Source organism: Parasteatoda tepidariorum, chromosome 1 (genome assembly GCF_982258835.1).
Source record: "Parasteatoda tepidariorum strain Cologne lab strain chromosome 1, Ptep-v5.0, whole genome shotgun sequence".
Lineage (NCBI taxonomy): Eukaryota > Metazoa > Arthropoda > Arachnida > Araneae > Theridiidae > Parasteatoda > Parasteatoda tepidariorum.
Window position 1 is genome coordinate 129,726,816 of NC_141755.1, and position 22,385 is coordinate 129,749,200.

Genomic DNA, 22,385 nt, shown 5'->3' on the forward strand with positions numbered 1-22,385 from the left:
TATATAGACCCCCAGGGGTCTATTTAACAAAAGCGGGGGTCGATCTGAGACAGGGGGGCGAATGGGGGTCGATACGAATCGGAAGGGACGATTGCGGGTCGAAAAAAAAACAGTTCTCAATAGGCAAATCACACATACCTAATTAAGTATGTAAAATTTGTGAATTTTTTTTATAATTGACTCAATATCAGTTTCTTTATAAAACATAAATTAATAAACGTATATTTATTGGGGTGAAACAAGTATTTACGTACCACCGCGCAGTGGCATGAACTCAGCGCAGTTTATAAGTCATATTCATATGTGTGCTTGTCCAAATGTCACGTGTGACGAGCATTGACGTTATAAATGCAAATATCATACGCAGTTTCAGCTATCTTTGCAAACTGTGTTGAATATTTGCAGTGTCATTATTAAAACGTTTATGGTTTTGGATAATTAGTTATTGTTTCGATAAAACCATTCGTTTGGTTTAGATTTCAATTTTAATTATCAATACACAAAAAAGAAGGTAAGCATTAATAATATGGATTAGTATAGCCCGTGACAAAACTAAAGCACACTTTGTATTTTTTTGCGAAAATTACAAAATTGACCAATTTTGAATCCAATATAGCGAACCTTGCAAAAAAAAAAACACCAGGCACACCCATCTCATTGATCAAGAAGCAGTAAATCTTTAGTTACTTTACTTATTATATCTACTTATGCATAGTTACTTATTATTTGATAATAAGGTATTTAAATTTCAATATTAATATATTTTTCATAAAACTATTGTTACACAATGTACTATTACTTAAATAAATGTTTAAAATCATAAAATAAATGTACAAACACAGTATCTAATAGAGTTTTATTTTAATTAACAGAAAATTACTTTTGTGGGGGTCGATGGAGATTTCGAAAAATTATGTAGGGGTCGATGATCAAAAAAGTTTGGCGACCCCTGGCCTAGATCCTGGCTACGATTTTTTTTTTTTTTTTTTTTTTTTGTAAAATGATCAAAAATATTTTTTGAGTGCTTAACATTATTTTATTGCGATATATCATTGAGGGGTCACCGTCCTCTTCACAAGTGAAAAACTTTTCAGCCCCCGCTTATAGAAAAATAAAAATATTTGAATATGAAGTTATAAACATTTTAGTCCCATATTAAGTCGTTTAACATTCTGGTTTTGATGCTCTTCTGAAACCTTTCTTTCAAATAATTGAAAATATATTTTATAGCTAATGCATTTAAACTATAAACGTTTTTTTTGTTGCTAATTTTAGTAAAAATAACTTATATGCAGGCAGGTAGGCACTTTATTGACGTCGCAGTAGAGCTACACGATGGGCTATTGGCGACGGCCTGGGAAACATCCCTGAGGATGATCCGAAGACATACCATCGCAATTTTGATCCTCTGCAAAGGGGATGGGTCCCCTACTTTGGTAGACCGACAACCTGCGCACGAAGTCGAGCACTATATGATAGAATAGCTTAACGCGGACCGATACGGCGCATCCTCGGTCCCTACGCAGGCTGATCAAAGTGGTTACCCACTCGCACACTGACAGCAGCCAGTGATGCTTAACATCGGAGTTCTATCATAAGTAAATAATTTAAGTGTTTTTGCGTAAAAATAAATTCAGCGGAATCATTTTGAAATTTAAATTAAATACTTAATTAAATATTTTTCTTACATTTTATTTAAAAAAATTTTTGACAAATTTTATCAGAGCTGCGATAGATAGAGCGTTCACCTCTCAATGAGATGCCCTAGTTTGGAAACCCAGAGGTGCTGGTTGATTCGAATTCCGGTGCCGACTCGCACCGAACACAGTGCACTCGTAGGATATCCTCAGTGGTACATGGATCAAGGGTTAGTATACCTCAGCCTTCGGGCTAACTGTGAGATGTTTTCGTGGTTTTCCTCTCACTATAACGCAAAGGCGAATTAATTTCATCAAGAAGACCTCCGTGAAAGCTAGTTTGTCCCAATGCTTGATCTATGAGTTCTCTTGTCTTCTGGGCTGGGTTCAAAATTACAAAGCTACGTAGTTGAACATAGATAGTCGTAAACTCAGAATTGCGTCTACTGCTCAATGCCGGCAATATAATAAAAATGTTATTAAGTAGACCTGCAATCCACCGCCTGATTTTTTTTTTATTAGTACTACTATGAGTGAAATATTTTTAAAAATCTAATCACATATACTTTATGAGTTAACAAAAAATGTGAGGTAAAGTATATTTGAGAACATCCCTTTGAATTATCACACGAAGAAAGAAAAAACACATAAATTATACAAATAAACTATCTTGCCAATACATTCAAGAATTCTTTATAAAAAGGGTTAAAAACAAAAAAATATTTGCATACTTTATGGTTTTCTAGTAACAAATTTCTAAATTTGAAAAATAGTATATTTAATTAAGATAAAGACTAGATCGATCTTCCAAATTTTCCGAAAATCCATAACATCTCTTAATCACCCACAATCTTATTAGGTCCCTGCAGAAGGGCTTCACCGCCTACTGCGATAGTCCCCCCCCCCTCCTCTGTAGAGAAACTATGACATAGAAAAAAAGAGAGGAATTGAAAGGCCATTATAAAAAGAAACAATACAATTTTTTCAACAATCTGACTGGTTTGGATGTTTTTTTATCTAACCTTCCAATATCCATTTAACATTATTTTATTGCGATTTATCATTGAGGGGTGAGAAGCCAGATTTTTCAGCCAAAAATAAGCACCGTTTAAGTATTTTTCACGCACTCAACGGATATTTTTAATCACTTTCCAAAAAAAAAATCATATTTAGGATCTGTGGAGTAATAAAAATTATTTCTTTATATCTTTTAAAGTTCTTTATTTATAAACATAAAACCAACAAAATTTAAAAACATCATTTTCAAGGACTCTACATAAGACTAATAGTAACCTGACTACCCCGAAGAAGTTTTCGGTTAAGGGTTTCACCCGTTGTCACGTGAACTAAACACTACAAATTACAGTAAAGTAAAATCAAAACCAAAAAGATTGATACACATAGGAAAAAATCACGAAATCTAAAAGATCAAACAGATAAAAATAAAACAGAATCCTCAAAAAAAAGTTAAAAGAGCTTAAAACACCTAAATGAGTAAAATTAACCAGCAATAAAAGTGTCAAAAATACAGGTAAAAACATATAAAAAGTAAGGTCAGGTAAAACAACAAATGGTAAAAATACGAGAAATCACATTAAAAACATATGAAACAAAAATAAACTTAATAAAATAAGACTTTACATAAGCATGATAAAGTAACTAGTTTCTGATAAATTTTGCAGAGAAAATTATGAAAATCATGCATTTTTTGTAATTTAGAACAACAATCGACACGACAAAGAAAAAATCTCCTTTTAAAAGATAGAAAATCAAGCACTTTTTACAAACCCCGGATAAAAAAAAGCAACTTTAAGGGCTTTTAAATAACGTAAATAAATAATAAGCACTTATTAAAAACGCTATACGCACCCTGGAGAAAACGTAGCGATTGAACATTGATTTAACATTTCGATATTGTTTTGTTTCTACCTATGGGGGGTGCCTCTAAATGATGTCACACATGGAGGGGAGGAAGAGGGTTCGTGAAATTGTGACAGTTACTAACGAAAAGGAAGGGTACCATAAGGAAGGGTAGTTTGCTTTAAAAAAAAATTTTAAAGCAGTAAATTTAAGCACTTTATTTTTTGTCAAAATAAGTTTATAAATAATATATATTATTGTTGTACTCACAAACGTTATTGTTACACATAGTTGTTTAAAAATAAAATAGGAAACACAATCTATAAAATAATGCTTTATATTTTGAGAGTTACAAATATATTTTTATGTAGTAAGTGACAAGAGGAGGTAGGGGTGAGTGTGACATTTTGTGATAAAAGGGTGGATGAAAAATACTTGGGACAAAATGTGTGAGACATCATTTATGAATGATCTCCTAACCTAAATATTAATTTGTGGTCCACAAGATGCATATTTTTTTACATCATATTTAACAAAAATTCTAAAATTGAGCACGCATTTTAGAATTATAGAGGAAAAAAAATTGAGTTATAGGAAAGGATTATTCTAGGATTATAGGAAGAAAAAAATTCATTGAAAAGGCCATTTATTTTCCCACACTATCTAATTTATTTACTGCATTAATAAAGTCTAAAACTTCATCTAAGAATGAAATTATTTAAACTTTGTAGCTTTTAATTCACAAATTAAATTTTTCAAATATTGAAGGTTATTCAGAACAGAAAACCACGATTTTTAAATGGCAGCTTTCTTAACTTGTTAAGCGTATTTGAAATGGCAGGCAGCGTTTTTAAAAAGAAAAAAAAACAGAATTATTCATATTTTGTTACAGTTATATCTTGAAATTATAAATATATTTGAAAAACTCCTCTTTACAAAGTCGCTATTTTGTTAAACTCATTGACCGATTTAAAATTCCAACACATGCTATTTAAAATTTATGAGCTTAGAATTACAAAATACACTCAAAAGATTAAATTTATAATGTGGCAATTTTAAAAATATATCAATTTTAACTCAGTTTTAAATTTCACTCAATATCACTAAATTTTAAACTGAAGGTTAAAGTAAGGAGAAGAATCAAAGGATGAACCAAACTTAGTTTGGCAATTTGCCAGGTGTTTCATAAGGGGGAAAAAAACTGAAATTATTTTGTCTTTTAGGGAATTAATTCTATTGCCATTTCAATTTAACTGTCAAAATACTCACGGGTGAAAAAAAAGAATGCTGAAGTTCTATTAAAATCATTTTGCCAAATATATATTAAAAAAAAACTTTGAAATGCAATAAACAAAAAAAGTACGCTACATTAGAAACATGCATAAGTTAAACATTCAGTTAATTTTTTAAATTTCATGAATTTATCTGTAAATCAAACCACGTTTAATCTTTTCGAAAGCTTATTTCATCTAAAGCGTGACGTCAATAAACTACTATGAAAATATGCATATAGTAAGGTTCTTTATAGTTATGTAGTTTTTTCCCCTCCCGATTTTAAAATGGTAATTGTGTTCTCCCTAATAACCTGTAATGTTACGTAATTTTTCCTCAGTGGTAGATGGATCATGGGTTGGAAACAGGCTAACCATGGGACGTTTTCGTGGTTTTCCTCCCCATGTAACGCAGATGCGGGGTAGTTCCATCAAAAAGTTCTCCACGAAAGCAAATTTCTCCCATTACTGTATTCAGGAATTTCCTTGTCTTCTGGATTGAGTTCTAAATTGCAAGGCTAAGGAGTTGAACATTGATAGCCGCAAAATCAAATTTGGGTCTGCTGTTCAACGACGGCTATAATGTATAAAATAACCTGCAATGAGCTTTGGGGGCTCAAGGGATAGAGTATTCGCCTTCCAATGAGGGTGAACTGGGTGCGAATCCCAGACATGGCTGGTGGATACGAATACCGCACTCGGTTCCCAACGACCACAATGCTGATGTAAAATATCCTTAGTGGTAGACGTATTATAGGTTTGAGCTCCCTTGCTGTCAGGCAAACCGTGGTCAGACACCACTTGTGCAATACATCTGAGCAGTCTTAAGAATCTCTATAAATTGGTGTTGCTAAGTCTCGAATGTTGGAGCTCCAGTCAATATGTCATCCATGTATGGGTCATTACACAAAACTTATGCGGCCAATGCAAGATTTTTACCCTCGTGGATGGAAATTCGTTTAAGACTTCTCATTGCTAAATATGGGGCACTAACAGTTCCGTATGAGACTGTGTTTAGCTGCTACACCTTAATGGGTTTGTCAATCTCCTCTTCCCACAAATTTCTTTTTTATTTTCTGTGATTCTCTTCAATGTCAATAAGGCGGTGCATACGACGAATGTCTGCCGTGAACGCACATCTGTGCTTTCTAAATCTCACTGGCGGCGAAAAAAGATCTCATCCTGAATAACTCCACTAATGTATGGAATGGAGCTAAGAGAATTTCGATCAGGTAGTTAAGGTCGATGCATTATATACCATTCGTAGTTTTGTTGTGCTCTTTTGAGCCTTATAAATGTCATAATGGGGCATATAATACGAAACTTTGGGTTCAATACTCTGGCTTACTTCAGTCATATGTCCTCATTCTTCATATTCATTCAAAAAGTCTAAATATAATTTTAGGTAGTTTTGTGGTCACGAGACAAACGAATCCACAGCGATTCAAGTCTCTTAAGAGCTATGTACCTCGAATCTCACAAAAACTGACCAATGCTTCCGAAATGGTATGGAAGCTATATATTTTTTTGTCTTATCTCTCTTACGCGTTAACACGTAATGTAACGTAATTAACGTAATGAAACGTAACATAATTTTTTCTTCGCATGTAGAATTTTCCTTACATTTAGAAAATTCATTTCCCATCTCATCGATCCTCCAAAATTTTTTCAAATTCGAATTTAATTCATCTGACCCTCATATTAGAGCGCTATAACTAGAATTAAGTTAATAGAATCTGTAGACACTATATGTAAACTAACCGTGAGTTTATAATAGTTTTTTTTTCACTTTCAGCTTTTATTTTCGCTGGTTTTATCACGTCATTAAAATACTCTGATGAAAAGAATAATGTCGACTGTTGCTGGGATATTGAAATTAGGATCCGCAAGATTAAATGACTCTGGAATTCGCAAACGCGTATCCATAATTTTATTTGGAACTAAATCCACTATTTTTTGTACTACTAACATGGAAATACGCCTGGTAAACTTTTATTTTTATTCGCAATAGTCGCCGTGTTACCCGAGCGCGTAACCAGATTTTTCAAGAAAAAATAAGCACTTTTTAAACTATATATTCGGGGTAGCAACGTGTGAGTCGTGGTGTGGTTGTTAGCTCCATGGTTAAAGAATTTTGTAGACCCGATGGTCAGGGGTTCGTTGCTGGTCACGGGTTAATTTTAAATTTTTTTTCTATTTATATTATTTTATTTTTTTGAAACTTATTTTTCGACATTTCAGCATGAATAAAGTGTTCTATATATAAAAATAACTATTCCTTTTTGGGAAAGAGAGAATATTAGCTACAAACGCATACCCTCCAACTTATGAGGATTTTGAAAATAATTCTTTCTAGTGGTAGCGAACCAAAGTAGAATTTTTTAAAGCAAATGGATCTCTCATAAAACTTTTATCAGAACTTAAGAATCTAGCCATATGGCCTGTACTTTTATAAGTAATAGTGGACAAGTTACGCTAAAATTAATTTTTTTTTAATATTAAGACATTAATTTTGCTACCGTCTGAAAAGAAGATTTCTGAAACTACGGAAATTCCGTAGCAGTTGGAGGGTATGCAAACGGAAAAATTTCGTCTCCGGAACTGCGCACACGACTCACTCCGTAACTTCCTTTAATATTAACTTATAATTTTCAAACTTTGCCAGAAATTACAGTTTTATATACCAAGCAATCGTACCAAAGGGAATCTTTATAGACTAATTAGGGAGCACATAATGAGCCATCATAGATTTTGTTAATTAACTGGAAGAAAGTTCTTTAGACTATATATTCGTAGAAGCAACGTGTGAGCCGTGGTGTGGTTGTTAGCGCCGCCGGTGAAGAAGTTTGTTGACCCGGAGGTCAGGGGTTCAGTGCTGGTCTCGGATTAATTTGTATTTTTTTTTTCTATTTTTTTTATTTTATTTTTTTGAAACCTTTTTATCGGCATTTAAACATGAATAAAGTGTTCTATATATAAAAACAACTATTCTTTTTGGGAAAGAGGGAGTATTAGCTTCAAAACGGATAAATTTCGACTCCGGAGCTACGCACTCGACTCACTCCGTAACTCCCTTTAATATTAACTTATAATTTTCAAACTCTGCCAGAAATTAGAGTTTTATATACCAAACAATCGTACCAAAGGATATTTTTATACATTAATTAGGGTGCACATAATGGGCCAAAATAGATTTTGTTAATTAACCGGAAGGAAGTTCTTTAAGCTATATATTCGTGGAAGCAACGTGTGAGCCGTGGTGTGGTTGTTAGCGCCGCCGGTGAAGAAGTTTGTTGACCCGGTGGTCAGGGGTTCGGTTCTGGTATCGGGTTATTTTTTAATTATTTTTTTCTATTTCTTTATTTTATTTTTTTGAAACTTATTTTTCGACATTTAAGCATGAATAAAGTATTCTATATATAAAAATAATTATTTTTCTTTGGGAAAGAGGGAATAATAGCTGAAAAACGGATAAATTTCGACTCCTGAGCTATGCACACGACTCACTCCGTAACTCCCTTTAATATTAACTTATAATTTTCAAACTCTGCCAGAAATTAGAGTTTTATATACCAAACAATCGTACCAAAGGATATTTTTATACATTAATTAGGGGGCACAGAATGGGCCAAAATAGATTTTGTTAATTAACCGGAAGGAAGATCTTTAAGCTATATATTCGTGGAAGCAACGTGTGAGCCGTGGTGTGGTTGTTAGTGCCGCCGGTGAAGAAGTTTGTTGACCCGGTGGTCAGGGGTTCGGTCCAGGTCTCGGGTTATCTCTTAATTATTTTTTTCTATTTCTTTATTTTATTTATTTGAAACTTATTTTTCGACATTTCAGCATGAATAAAGTATTCTATATATAAAAATAATTATTTTTCTTTGGGAAAGAAGCTGAAAAACGGATAAATTTCGACTCCTGAGCGATGTACACGACTCGCTCCGTAACTCCCTTTAATATTAACTTATAATTTTCAAACTCTGCCAGAAATTAGAGTTTTATATACCAAACAATCGTACCAAAGGATATTTTTATACATTAATTAGGGGGCTCATAATGGGCCAAAATAGATTTTGTTAATTAACCGGAAGGAAGTTCTTTAAGCTATATATTCGTGGAAGCAACGTGTGAGCCGTGGTGTGGTTGTTAGTGCCGCCGGTGAAGAAGTTTGTTGACCCGGTGGTCAGGGGTTCGGTCCAGGTCTCGGGTTATCTCTTAATTATTTTTTTCTATTTCTTTATTTTATTTATTTGAAACTTATTTTTCGACATTTCAGCATTAATAAAGTTTTCTATATATAAAAATAATTATTTTTCTTTGTGAAAGAGGGAATATTTGCTTCAAAACGGATAAATTTCGACTCCTGAGCTATGCACACGACTAACTCCGTAACTCCCTTTAATATTAACTTATAATTTTCAAACTCTGCCAGAAATTAGAGTTTTATATACCAAACAATCGTACCAAAGGATATTTTTATACATTAATTAGAGGGCGCATAATGGGCCGAAATAGATATTATTAATTAACCGGAAGGAAGTTCTCTAAGCTATATATTCTTGGAAGCAACGTGTGAGCCGTGGCGTAGTTGTTAGCGTCGCCGGTAGAGAAGTTTGTTGCCCCGGTGGTCAGGGGTTCGGTGCTGGTCACGGATTAATTTTTATTTTTTTTTCTATTTATTTTATTTTATTTTTTTGAAACCTTTTTTTCGGCATTTTGCATGAAAAAAGTGTTCTATATATAAAAATAACTATTCTTTTTGGGAAAGAGGGAATATTAGCTTCAAAACGGATAAATTTCGACTCCGGAGCTACGCACTCGACTCACTCCGTAACTCCCTTTAATATTAATTTATAATTTTCAAACTCTGCCAGAAATTAGAGTTTTATATACCAAACAATCGTACCAAAGGATATTTTTATGCATTAATTAGGGTGCACATAATGGGCCAAAATAGATTTTGTTAATTAACCGGAAGGAAGTTCTTTAAGCTATATATTCGTGGAAGCAACGTGTGAGCCGTGGCGTGGTTGTTAGCGCCGCCCGTGAGGAAGTTTGTTGACCCGGTGGTCAGGGGTTCGGTTCTGGTCTCGGGTTATTTTTTAATTATTTTTTTCTATTTCTTTATTTTATTTTTTTGAAACTTATTTTTCGACATTTCAGCATGAATAAAGTATTCTATATATAAAAATAATTATTTTTCTTTGGGAAAGAAGCTGAAAAACGGATAAATTTCGACTCCTGAGCGATGTACACGACTCGCTCCGTAACTCCCTTTAATATTAACTTATAATTTTCAAACTATGCCAGAAATTAGAGTTTTATATACCAAACAATCGTACCAAAGGATATTTTTATACATTAATTAGGGGGCTCATAATGGGCCAAAATATATTTTGTTAATTAACCGGAAGGAAGTTCTTTAAGCTATATATTCGTGGAAGCAACGTGTGAGCCGTGGTGTGGTTGTTAGTGCCGCCGGTGAAGAAGTTTGTTGACCCGGTGGTCAGGGGTTCGGTCCAGGTCTCGGGTTATCTTTTAATTATTTTTTTCTATTTCTTTATTTTATTTATTTGAAACTTATTTTTCGACATTTCAGCATGAATAAAGTATTCTATATATAAAAATAATTATTTTTCTTTGGGAAAGAGGGAATATTAGTTGAAAAACGGATAAATTTCGACTCCTGAGCTATGCACACGACTCACTCCGTAACTCCCTTTAATATTAACTTATAATTTTCAAACTCTGCCAGAAATTAGAGTTTTATATACCAAACAATCGTACCAAAGGATATTTTTATACATTAATTAGGGGGCACATAATGGGCCAAAAAAGATTTTATTAATTAACCGGAAGGAAGTTCTTTAAGCTATATATTCGTGGAAGCAACGTGTGAGCCGTGGCGTAGTTGTTAGCGTCACCGGTAGAGAAGTTTGTTGGCCCGGTGGTCAGGGGTTCGGTGCTGGTCACGGATTAATTTTTATTTTTTTTTTCCTATTTATTTTATTTTATTTTTTTGAAACCTTTTTTTCGGCATTTTGCATGAAAAAAGTGTTCTATATATAAAAATAACTATTCTTTTTGGAAAAGAGGGAATATTGGCTTCAAAACGGATAAATTTCGACTCCGGAGCTACGCACTCGACTCACTCCGTAACTCCCTTTAATATTAACTTATAATTTTCAAACTCTGCCAGAAATTAGAGTTTTATATACCAAACAATCGTACCAAAGGATATTTTTATGCATTAATTAGGGTGCACATAATGGGCCAAAATAGATTTTGTTAATTAACCGGAAGGAAGTTCTTTAAGCTATATATTCGTGGAAGCAACGTGTGAGCCGTGGTGTGGTTGTTAGCGCCGCCGGTGAAGAAGTTTGTTGACCCGGTGGTCAGGGGTTCGGTTCTGGTCTCGGGTTATTTTTTAATTATTTTTTTCTATTTCTTTATTTTATTTTTTTGAAACTTATTTTTCGACATTTCAGCATGAATAAAGTATTCTATATATAAAAATAATTATTTTTCTTTGGGAAAGAAGCTGAAAAACGGATAAATTTCGACTCCTGAGCGATGTACACGACTCGCTCCGTAACTCCCTTTAATATTAACTTATAATTTTCAAACTCTGCCAGAAATTAGAGTTTTATATACCAAACAATCGTACCAAAGGATATTTTTATACAATTATTAGGGGGCTCATAATGGGCCAAAATAGATTTTGTTAATTAACCGGAAGGAAGTTCTTTAAGCTATATATTCGTGGAAGCAACGTGTGAGCCGTGGTGTGGTTGTTAGTGCCGCCGGTGAAGAAGTTTGTTGACCCGGTGGTCAGGGTTTCGGTCCAGGTCTCGGGTTATCTTTTAATTATTTTTTTCTATTTCTTTATTTTATTTATTTGAAACTTATTTTTCGACATTTCAGCATGAATAAAGTATTCTATATATAAAAATAATTATTTTTCTTTGGGAAAGAGGGAATATTAGTTGAAAAACGGATAAATTTCGACTCCTGAGCTATGCACACGACTCACTCCGTAACTCCCTTTAATATTAACTTATAATTTTCAAACTCTGCCAGAAATTAGAGTTTTATATACCAAACAATCGTACCAAAGGATATTTTTATACATTAATTAGGGGGCACATAATGGGCCAAAAAAGATTTTATTAATTAACCGGAAGGAAGTTCTTTAAGCTATATATTCGTGGAAGCAACGTGTGAGCCGAGGCGTAGTTGTTAGCGTCACCGGTAGAGAAGTTTGTTGGCCCGGTGGTCAGGGGTTCGGTGCTGGTCACGGATTAATTTTTATTTTTTTTTTCCTATTTATTTTATTTTATTTTTTTGAAACCTTTTTATCGACATTTCAACATGAATAAAGTGTTCTATATATAAAAATAACTATTCTTTTTGGGAAAGAGGGAGTATTAGCTTCAAAACGGATAAATTTCGACTCCGGAGCTACGCACTCGACTCACTCCGTAACTCCCTTTAATATTAACTTATAATTTTCAAACTCTGCCAGAAATTAGAGTTTTATATTCCAAACAATCGTACCGAAGGATATTTTTATACATTAATTAGGGTGCACATAATGGGCCAAAATAGATTTTGTTAATTAACCGGAAGGAAGTTCTTTAAGCTATATATTCGTGGAAGCAACGTGTGAGCCAGGGTGTGGTTGTTAGCGCCGCCGGTGAAGAAGTTAGTTGACCCGGTGGTCAAGGGTTCGGTTTTGGTCTCGGGTTATTTTTTAATTATTTTTTTCTATTTCTTCATTTTATTTTTTTGAAACTTATTTTTTGACATTTCAGCATGAATAAAGTATTCTATATATAAAAATAATTATTTTTCTTTGAGAAAGAGGGAATATTAGCTTCAAAACGGATAAATTTCGACTCCGGAGCTGCGCACTCGACTCACTCCGTAACTCCCTTTAATATTAACTTATAATTTTCAAACTCTGCCAGAAATTAGAGTTTTATATACCAAAAAATCGTACCAAAGTATATTTTTATACATTAATTAGGGGGCACATAATTGGCCAAAATAGATTTTGTTAATTAACCGGAAGGAAGTTCTTTAAACTATATATTCGTGGAAGCAACGTGTGAGCCATGGCGTAGTTGTTAGCGTCGCCGGAAGAGTAGTTTGTTGACCCGGTGGTCAGGGGTTCAGTGCTGGTCACGGATTAATTTTTATTTTTTTTTCTATTTATTTTATTTTATTTTTTGAAACCTTTTTTTCGACATTTCAACATGAATAAAGTGTTCTATATCTAAAAATAACTATTCTTTTGGGAAAGAGGGAATATTTGCTTCAAAACGGATAAATTTCTACTCTGGAGCTACGCACATGACTCACTCCGTAACTCCCTTTAATATTAACTTATAATTTTCAAACTTTGCCAGAAATTAGAGTTTTATATACCAAACAATCGTAATAAAGGATATTTTTATACATTAATAAGGGGGCACATAATGGGCCAAAATAGATTTTGTTAATTAACCGGAAGGAAGTTCTTTAAGCTATATATTCGGGGAAGCAACGTGTGAGCCGTGGTGTGGTTGTTAGCGCCGCCGGTGAAGAAGTTTGTTGACCCGGTGGTCAGGGGTTCGGTCCTGGTCTCGGGTTATTTTTTAATTATTTTTTTCTTATTTATTTCTTTATTTTATTTTTTTGAAACTTATTTTTCGACATTTCAGCATGAATAAAGTATTCTATATATAAAAATAATTATTTTTCTTTGGGAAAGAGGGAATATTAGCTGAAAAACGGATAAATTTCGACTCCTGAGCTATGCACACGACTCACTCCGTAACTCCCTTTAATATTAACTTATAATTTTCAAACTCTGCCAGAATTTAGAGTTTTATATACCAAAAAATCGTACCAAAGTATATTTTTATACATTAATTAGGGGGCACATAATTGGCCAAAATAGATTTTGTTAATTAACCGGAAGGAAGTTCTTTAAACTATATATTCGTGGAAGCAACGTGTGAGCCATGGCGTGGTTGTTAGCGTCGCCGGTAGAGAAGTTTGTTGACCCGGTGGTCAGGGGTTCGTAGCTGGTCACGGATTAACTTTCATTTTTTTTCTATTTATTTTATTTTATTTTTTTGAAACCTTTTTTTCAACATTTTAGCATGAATAAAGTGTTCTATATATAAAAATAACTGTTCTTTTTGGGAAAGAGGGAATAATAGCTTCAAAACGGATAAATTTCGACTCCGGAGCTACGCGCACGACTCACTCCGTAACTCCCTTTAATATTAACTTATAATTTTCAAACTCTGCCAGAAATTAGAGTTTTATATACCAAACAATCGTACCAAAGGATATTTTTATACATTAATTAGGGGGCACATAAAGGGCCAAAATAGATTTTGATAATTAACCGGAAGGAAGTTCTTTAAGCTATATATTCGTGGAAGCAACGTGTGAGTCGTGGTGTGGTTGTTAGCGCCGCCGGTGAAGAAGTTTGTTGACCCGGTGGTCAGGGGTTCGGTTCTGGTCTCGGGTTATTTTTTAATTATTTTTTTCTATTTCTTTATTTTATTTTTTTGAAACTTATTTTTCGACATTTCAGCATGAATAAAGTATTCTATATATAAAAATAATTATTTTTCTTTGGGAAAGAAGCTGAAAAACGGATAAATTTCGACTCCTGAGCGATGTACACGACTCGCTCCGTAACTCCCTTTAATATTAACTTATAATTTTCAAACTCTGCCAGAAATTAGAGTTTTATATACCAAACAATCGTACCAAAGGATATTTTTATACAATTATTAGGGGGCTCATAATGGGCCAAAATAGATTTTGTTAATTAACCGGAAGGAAGTTCTTTAAGCTATATATTCGTGGAAGCAACGTGTGAGCCGTGGTGTGGTTGTTAGTGCCGCCGGTGAAGAAGTTTGTTGACCCGGTGGTCAGGGGTTCGGTCCAGGTCTCGGGTTATCTTTTAATTATTTTTTTCTATTTCTTTATTTTATTTATTTGAAACTTATTTTTCGACATTTCAGCATGAATAAAGCATTCTATATATAAAAATAATTATTTTTCTTTGGGAAAGAGGGAATATTAGTTGAAAAACGGATAAATTTCGACTCCTGAGCTATGCACACGACTCACTCCGTAACTCCCTTTAATATTAACTTATAATTTTCAAATTCTGCCAGAAATTAGAGTTTTATATACCAAACAATCGTACCAAAGGATATTTTTATACATTAATTAGGGGGCACATAATGGGCCAAAAAAGATTTTATTAATTAACCGGAAGGAAGTTCTTTAAGCTATATATTCGTGGAAGCAACGTGTGAGCCGTGGCGTAGTTGTTAGCGTCACCGGTAGAGAAGTTTGTTGGCCCGGTGGTCAGGGGTTCGGTGCTGGTCACGGATTAATTTTTATTTTTTTTTTCCTATTTATTTTATTTTATTTTTTTGAAACCTTTTTATCGACATTTCAACATGAATAAAGTGTTCTATATATAAAAATAACTATTCTTTTTGGGAAAGAGGGAGTATTAGCTTCAAAACGGATAAATTTCGACTCCGGAGCTACGCACTCGACTCACTCCGTAACTCCCTTTAATATTAACTTATAATTTTCAAACTCTGCCAGAAATTAGAGTTTTATATTCCAAACAATCGTACCAAAGGATATTTTTATACATTAATTAGGGTGCACATAATGGGCCAAAATAGATTTTGTTAATTAACCGGAAGGAAGTTCTTTAAGCTATATATTCGTGGAAGCAACGTGTGAGCCAGGGTGTGGTTGTTAGCGCCGCCGGTGAAGAAGTTAGTTGACCCGGTGGTCAGGGGTTCGGTTTTGGTCTCGGGTTATTTTTTAATTATTTTTTTCTATTTCTTCATTTTATTTTTTTGAAACTTATTTTTTGACATTTCAGCATGAATAAAGTATTCTATATATAAAAATAATTATTTTTCTTTGAGAAAGAGGGAATATTAGCTTCAAAACGGATAAATTTCGACTCCGGAGCTGCGCACTCGACTCACTCCGTAACTCCCTTTAATATTAACTTATAATTTTTAAACTCTGCCAGAAATTAGAGTTTTATATACCAAAAAATCGTACCAAAGTATATTTTTATACATTAATTAGGGGGCACATAATTGGCCAAAATAGATTTTGTTAATTAACCGGAAGGAAGTTCTTTAAACTATATATTCGTGGAAGCAACGTGTGAGCCATGGCGTAGTTGTTAGCGTCGCCGGAAGAGTAGTTTGTTGACCCGGTGGTCAGGGGTTCAGTGCTGGTCACGGATTAATTTTTATTTTTTTTTCTATTTATTTTATTTTATTTTTTGAAACCTTTTTTTCGACATTTCAACATGAATAAAGTGTTCTATATCTAAAAATAACTATTCTTTTGGGAAAGAGGGAATATTTGCTTCAAAACGGATAAATTTCGACTCTGGAGCTACGCACATGACTCACTCCGTAACTCCCTTTAATATTAACTTATAATTTTCAAACTTTGCCAGAAATTAGAGTTTTATATACCAAACAATCGTAATAAAGGATATTTTTATACATTAATAAGGGGGCACATAATGGGCCAAAATAGATTTTGTTAATTAACCGGAAGGAAGTTCTTTAAGCTATATATTCGGGGAAGCAACGTGTGAGCCGTGGCGTAGTTGTTAGCGTCACCGGTAGAGAAGTTTGTTGGCCCGGTGGTCAGGGGTTCGGTGCTGGTCACGGATTAATTTTTATTTTTTTTTTCCTATTTATTTTATTTTATTTTTTTGAAACCTTTTTTTCGGCATTTTGCATGAAAAAAGTGTTCTATATATAAAAATAACTATTCTTTTTGGAAAAGAGGGAATATTGGCTTCAAAACGGATAAATTTCGACTCCGGAGCTACGCACTCGACTCACTCCGTAACTCCCTTTAATATTAACTTATAATTTTCAAACTCTGCCAGAAATTAGAGTTTTATATACCAAACAATCGTACCAAAGGATATTTTTATGCATTAATTAGGGTGCACATAATGGGCCAAAATAGATTTTGTTAATTAACCGGAAGGAAGTTCTTTAAGCTATATATTCGTGGAAGCAACGTGTGAGCCGTGGTGTGGTTGTTAGCGCCGCCGGTGAAGAAGTTTGTTGACCCGGTGGTCAGGGGTTCGGTTCTGGTCTCGGGTTATTTTTTAATTATTTTTTTCTATTTCTTTATTTTATTTTTTTGAAACTTATTTTTCGACATTTCAGCATGAATAAAGTATTCTATATATAAAAATAATTATTTTTCTTTGGGAAAGAAGCTGAAAAACGGATAAATTTCGACTCCTGAGCGATGTACACGACTCGCTCCGTAACTCCCTTTAATATTAACTTATAATTTTCAAACTCTGCCAGAAATTAGAGTTTTATATACCAAACAATCGTACCAAAGGATATTTTTATACAATTATTAGGGGGCTCATAATGGGCCAAAATAGATTTTGTTAATTAACCGGAAGGAAGTTCTTTAAGCTATATATTCGTGGAAGCAACGTGTGAGCCGTGGTGTGGTTGTTAGTGCCGCCGGTGAAGAAGTTTGTTGACCCGGTGGTCAGGGTTTCGGTCCAGGTCTCGGGTTATCTTTTAATTATTTTTTTCTATTTCTTTATTTTATTTATTTGAAACTTATTTTTCGACATTTCAGCATGAATAAAGTATTCTATATATAAAAATAATTATTTTTCTTTGGGAAAGAGGGAATATTAGTTGAAAAACGGATAAATTTCGACTCCTGAGCTATGCACACGACTCACTCCGTAACTCCCTTTAATATTAACTTATAATTTTCAAACTCTGCCAGAAATTAGAGTTTTATATACCAAACAATCGTACCAAAGGATATTTTTATACATTAATTAGGGGGCACATAATGGGCCAAAAAAGATTTTATTAATTAACCGGAAGGAAGTTCTTTAAGCTATATATTCGTGGAAGCAACGTGTGAGCCGAGGCGTAGTTGTTAGCGTCACCGGTAGAGAAGTTTGTTGGCCCGGTGGTCAGGGGTTCGGTGCTGGTCACGGATTAATTTTTATTTTTTTTTTCCTATTTATTTTATTTTATTTTTTTGAAACCTTTTTATCGACATTTCAACATGAATAAAGTGTTCTATATATAAAAATAACTATTCTTTTTGGGAAAGAGGGAGTATTAGCTTCAAAACGGATAAATTTCGACTCCGGAGCTACGCACTCGACTCACTCCGTAACTCCCTTTAATATTAACTTATAATTTTCAAACTCTGCCAGAAATTAGAGTTTTATATTCCAAACAATCGTACCAAAGGATATTTTTATACATTAATTAGGGTGCACATAATGGGCCAAAATAGATTTTGTTAATTAACCGGAAGGAAGTTCTTTAAGCTATATATTCGTGGAAGCAACGTGTGAGCCAGGGTGTGGTTGTTAGCGCCGCCGGTGAAGAAGTTAGTTGACCCGGTGGTCAAGGGTTCGGTTTTGGTCTCGGGTTATTTTTTAATTATTTTTTTCTATTTCTTCATTTTATTTTTTTGAAACTTATTTTTTGACATTTCAGCATGAATAAAGTATTCTATATATAAAAATAATTATTTTTCTTTGAGAAAGAGGGAATATTAGCTTCAAAACGGATAAATTTCGACTCCGGAGCTGCGCACTCGACTCACTCCGTAACTCCCTTTAATATTAACTTATAATTTTCAAACTCTGCCAGAAATTAGAGTTTTATATACCAAAAAATCGTACCAAAGTATATTTTTATACATTAATTAGGGGGCACATAATTGGCCAAAATAGATTTTGTTAATTAACCGGAAGGAAGTTCTTTAAACTATATATTCGTGGAAGCAACGTGTGAGCCATGGCGTAGTTGTTAGCGTCGCCGGAAGAGTAGTTTGTTGACCCGGTGGTCAGGGGTTCAGTGCTGGTCACGGATTAATTTTTATTTTTTTTTCTATTTATTTTATTTTATTTTTTGAAACCTTTTTTTCGACATTTCAACATGAATAAAGTGTTCTATATCTAAAAATAACTATTCTTTTGGGAAAGAGGGAATATTTGCTTCAAAACGGATAAATTTCTACTCTGGAGCTACGCACATGACTCACTCCGTAACTCCCTTTAATATTAACTTATAATTTTCAAACTTTGCCAGAAATTAGAGTTTTATATACCAAACAATCGTAATAAAGGATATTTTTATACATTAATAAGGGGGCACATAATGGGCCAAAATAGATTTTGTTAATTAACCGGAAGGAAGTTCTTTAAGCTATATATTCGGGGAAGCAACGTGTGAGCCGTGGTGTGGTTGTTAGCGCCGCCGGTGAAGAAGTTTGTTGACCCGGTGGTCAGGGGTTCGGTCCTGGTCTCGGGTTATTTTTTAATTATTTTTTTCTTATTTATTTCTTTATTTTATTTTTTTGAAACTTATTTTTCGACATTTCAGCATGAATAAAGTATTCTATATATAAAAATAATTATTTTTCTTTGGGAAAGAGGGAATATTAGCTGAAAAACGGATAAATTTCGACTCCTGAGCTATGCACACGACTCACTCCGTAACTCCCTTTAATATTAACTTATAATTTTCAAACTCTGCCAGAATTTAGAGTTTTATATACCAAAAAATCGTACCAAAGTATATTTTTATACATTAATTAGGGGGCACATAATTGGCCAAAATAGATTTTGTTAATTAACCGGAAGGAAGTTCTTTAAACTATATATTCGTGGAAGCAACGTGTGAGCCATGGCGTGGTTGTTAGCGTCGCCGGTAGAGAAGTTTGTTGACCCGGTGGTCAGGGGTTCGTAGCTGGTCACGGATTAACTTTCATTTTTTTTCTATTTATTTTATTTTATTTTTTTGAAACCTTTTTTTCAACATTTTAGCATGAATAAAGTGTTCTATATATAAAAATAACTGTTCTTTTTGGGAAAGAGGGAATAATAGCTTCAAAACGGATAAATTTCGACTCCGGAGCTACGCGCACGACTCACTCCGTAACTCCCTTTAATATTAACTTATAATTTTCAAACTCTGCCAGAAATTAGAGTTTTATATACCAAACAATCGTACCAAAGGATATTTTTATACATTAATTAGGGGGCACATAAAGGGCCAAAATAGATTTTGATAATTAACCGGAAGGAAGTTCTTTAAGCTATATATTCGTGGAAGCAACGTGTGAGTCGTGGTGTGGTTGTTAGCGCCGCCGGTGAAGAAGTTTGTTGACCCGGTGGTCAGGGGTTCGGTTCTGGTCTCGGGTTATTTTTTAATTATTTTTTTCTATTTCTTTATTTTATTTTTTTGAAACTTATTTTTCGACATTTCAGCATGAATAAAGTATTCTATATATAAAAATAATTATTTTTCTTTGGGAAAGAAGCTGAAAAACGGATAAATTTCGACTCCTGAGCGATGTACACGACTCGCTCCGTAACTCCCTTTAATATTAACTTATAATTTTCAAACTCTGCCAGAAATTAGAGTTTTATATACCAAACAATCGTACCAAAGGATATTTTTATACAATTATTAGGGGGCTCATAATGGGCCAAAATAGATTTTGTTAATTAACCGGAAGGAAGTTCTTTAAGCTATATATTCGTGGAAGCAACGTGTGAGCCGTGGTGTGGTTGTTAGTGCCGCCGGTGAAGAAGTTTGTTGACCCGGTGGTCAGGGGTTCGGTCCAGGTCTCGGGTTATCTTTTAATTATTTTTTTCTATTTCTTTATTTTATTTATTTGAAACTTATTTTTCGACATTTCAGCATGAATAAAGCATTCTATATATAAAAATAATTATTTTTCTTTGGGAAAGAGGGAATATTAGTTGAAAAACGGATAAATTTCGACTCCTGAGCTATGCACACGACTCACTCCGTAACTCCCTTTAATATTAACTTATAATTTTCAAATTCTGCCAGAAATTAGAGTTTTATATACCAAACAATCGTACCAAAGGATATTTTTATACATTAATTAGGGGGCACATAATGGGCCAAAAAAGATTTTATTAATTAACCGGAAGGAAGTTCTTTAAGCTATATATTCGTGGAAGCAACGTGTGAGCCGTGGCGTAGTTGTTAGCGTCACCGGTAGAGAAGTTTGTTGGCCCGGTGGTCAGGGGTTCGGTGCTGGTCACGGATTAATTTTTATTTTTTTTTTCCTATTTATTTTATTTTATTTTTTTGAAACCTTTTTATCGACATTTCAACATGAATAAAGTGTTCTATATATAAAAATAACTATTCTTTTTGGGAAAGAGGGAGTATTAGCTTCAAAACGGATAAATTTCGACTCCGGAGCTACGCACTCGACTCACTCCGTAACTCCCTTTAATATTAACTTATAATTTTCAAACTCTGCCAGAAATTAGAGTTTTATATTCCAAACAATCGTACCAAAGGATATTTTTATACATTAATTAGGGTGCACATAATGGGCCAAAATAGATTTTGTTAATTAACCGGAAGGAAGTTCTTTAAGCTATATATTCGTGGAAGCAACGTGTGAGCCAGGGTGTGGTTGTTAGCGCCGCCGGTGAAGAAGTTAGTTGACCCGGTGGTCAGGGGTTCGGTTTTGGTCTCGGGTTATTTTTTAATTATTTTTTTCTATTTCTTCATTTTATTTTTTTGAAACTTATTTTTTGACATTTCAGCATGAATAAAGTATTCTATATATAAAAATAATTATTTTTCTTTGAGAAAGAGGGAATATTAGCTTCAAAACGGATAAATTTCGACTCCGGAGCTGCGCACTCGACTCACTCCGTAACTCCCTTTAATATTAACTTATAATTTTTAAACTCTGCCAGAAATTAGAGTTTTATATACCAAAAAATCGTACCAAAGTATATTTTTATACATTAATTAGGGGGCACATAATTGGCCAAAATAGATTTTGTTAATTAACCGGAAGGAAGTTCTTTAAACTATATATTCGTGGAAGCAACGTGTGAGCCATGGCGTAGTTGTTAGCGTCGCCGGAAGAGTAGTTTGTTGACCCGGTGGTCAGGGGTTCAGTGCTGGTCACGGATTAATTTTTATTTTTTTTTCTATTTATTTTATTTTATTTTTTGAAACCTTTTTTTCGACATTTCAACATGAATAAAGTGTTCTATATCTAAAAATAACTATTCTTTTGGGAAAGAGGGAATATTTGCTTCAAAACGGATAAATTTCGACTCTGGAGCTACGCACATGACTCACTCCGTAACTCCCTTTAATATTAACTTATAATTTTCAAACTTTGCCAGAAATTAGAGTTTTATATACCAAACAATCGTAATAAAGGATATTTTTATACATTAATAAGGGGGCACATAATGGGCCAAAATAGATTTTGTTAATTAACCGGAAGGAAGTTCTTTAAGCTATATATTCGGGGAAGCAACGTGTGAGCCGTGGTGTGGTTGTTAGCGCCGCCGGTGAAGAAGTTTGTTGACCCGGTGGTCAGGGGTTCGGTCCTGGTCTCGGGTTATTTTTTAATTATTTTTTTCTTATTTATTTCTTTATTTTATTTTTTTGAAACTTATTTTTCGACATTTCAGCATGAATAAAGTATTCTATATATAAAAATAATTATTTTTCTTTGG